Here is a 2,500-nt window from a genome sequence, read left to right as displayed (position 1 = left end):
GAGTTCTAGCGGGGCCTCCCCTTGCTTCCAACAACCCAAGAGTCCGTAGTATTCGGAGTTCTAGCGGGACCTCCCCTTGCTTCCAACAACCCAAGAGTCCATAGTATTCGGAGTTCTAGCGGGGCCTCCCCTTGCTTCCAACAACCCAAGAGTCCGTAGTATTCGGAGTTCTAGCGGGGCCTCCCGTTGCTTCCAACAACCCAAGAGTCCATAGTATTCGGAGTTCTCGCGTGGCCTCCCATTGATTCAAACAACCCAAAAGTCCATCTTCTTCGCAGTTCAACATCGCCTCCCTCGTTTCCAACAGGCCCAAAGGTCGTCTTCTTCGCAGATCCACGAAGAGCTCATCACGATTTGCCACATTCCATTTCCCACGGGTTGTCAACAACACTTTCTCACACTTCCCGCAATCGAGTACGTGCATGACATGCCAAAGCACATCTTATTTGCCTTCCATCGCACTCAAGACGACGGGTTGTGGAAGAACGATATTGTTCACAACAAGTTCAAGGACAACGTCTCAATCAAGGGACACAACCGAATTATGTTGACTGGGTCGCTAAAGTAAACCCGAGTTCATATAATGCACCGCATCCAAAAGAACTAGCCACAACACGTGCATCACTGAGATGTTTCACTAGATGGAACACGTGCGTGACATTAGGATCCTCCAACACCTCTTCGTGATGGAAAGATAGAATTCGAAGCAACCACAGAAGTACCGTCTAGTGGGTAGGCAACACAGGGACTGATCAACCAATATCACCCAAGGCAACGGGTGAAAATGGAAGAGATGCATGCTTGACCGTTCGATACGCAAGGCATGGAGCCAGCCAGCAAGTGCATCTCGATTACAACTCACACACCCTCACGTTCGCAAGACACCACACCACAAGACGGTCCACCCCCCACCTACCATGGGCAAGCAAGCAAATGGAAACATCAAGTGACGCAGGGTCAAGCATCGCTAGGCATGAAAATAACTTTCCACAATATCCGAGGGACTAGCTGCCGAGCTAACCAACGATCAGTGACGACCGTGTGTTGGTATTAATAAAGCTCAACAACTATGAAGAGGCTAGTTGTGCCATGATAAACATGCTAACGCACGCACCACGTGAGGGGGGAGGCCTCATCAAGCTCCCTTTAAAACCTGCCAGTGTGGAGCTGGCCGGCTCAAGGAGCACTCCCCCCCTATAAGAGGTTAATATGCAAAAGGCAAAATTGTACAAGTAGATACACTTTTTTTGAGCAGACATAAGTCCATATCTCGGGCTATACTTCGAATTTTGATGCGATTTTTTGCAGTAATTCGTAGAATAATGGTATCTCCTTGCTCACCAAATTTCATAATTTTTCTCGAAGGGGAACTATTTTTTTTATTTTTTTTACTTACCGGGTATGTGTAAAATCGGGAAAAATAGAAAAGCACATGTAGACTTCGAATTTCGACCTCATTTTTTCCAGTCCACCACTAAACAATATCAGGAACCTCCCCACAAAATTTCATTCAGTTTGGCCAAGGTCTTAAATTTGACAAATTTTGGCACCAACCTATCTAGTCGCGGTGCACCGACCAACTTGGCCAAGTGCAAAATGCATCCAATTCAAAACTTTTGTGCACCAACGCTTTTACAGTACTCATTTGGGGGCATTTGGAGGCCTTTCCAACCCTCACATCTCAAAAACCACGAATTTCATTTTTTCACAAATCTCCCCACCAAGCCATCTAGCTATGCCGTGGTGCACCGCCAACCTTGGCCATGTGCAAAACCCTCCGAACTCAAAACTTTCGTGCACCAAGAATTTCATGGTATTCATTTGGGGGCATTTGGAGGCCATTCCAACCCTCACATCTCAAAAACCACGAATTTCATTTTTTCACAAAACTCCCCACCAAGCCATTTAGCTATGCCGCGGTGCACCGCCAACCTTGGCCATGTGCAAAACCCTCCGAACTCAAAACTTTCGTGCACCAAGAATTTCATGGTATTCATTTGGGGACATTTGGAGGCCATTCCAACCCTCACATCTCAAAAACCACGAATTTCATTTTTTCACAAAACTCCACACAAGCCATCTAGCTATGCCGCGGTGCACCGACCAACTTGGCCATGTGCAAAACCCTCCGAACTCAAAACTTTCGTGCACCAAGAATTTCATGGTATTCATTTGGGGACATTTGGAGGCCATTCCAACCCTCACATCTCAAAAACCACGAATTTCATTTTTTCACAAAACTCCACACAAGCCATCTAGCTATGCCGCGGTGCACCGACCAACTTGGCCATGTGCAAAACCCTCCAAACTCAAAACTTTCGTGCACCAAGAATTTCATGGTATTCATTTGGGGACATTTGGAGGCCATTCCAACCCTCACATCTCAAAAACCACGAATTTCATTTTTTCACAAAACTCCACACAAGCCATCTAGCTATGCCGCGGTGCACCGACCAACTTGGCCATGTGCAAAACCCTCCGAACTCAAAACTTTCGTGCA

Source organism: Vigna unguiculata, unplaced genomic scaffold, assembly GCF_037176805.1.
Source record: "Vigna unguiculata cultivar grain cowpea cultivar isolate G323 ecotype 2 unplaced genomic scaffold, ASM3717680v1 ptg000028l, whole genome shotgun sequence".
In the NCBI taxonomy this organism is placed as follows: domain Eukaryota; kingdom Viridiplantae; phylum Streptophyta; class Magnoliopsida; order Fabales; family Fabaceae; genus Vigna; species Vigna unguiculata.
The sequence above is the reverse complement of the archived record's forward strand: the minus strand, read 5'-3'. Positions refer to the sequence as shown.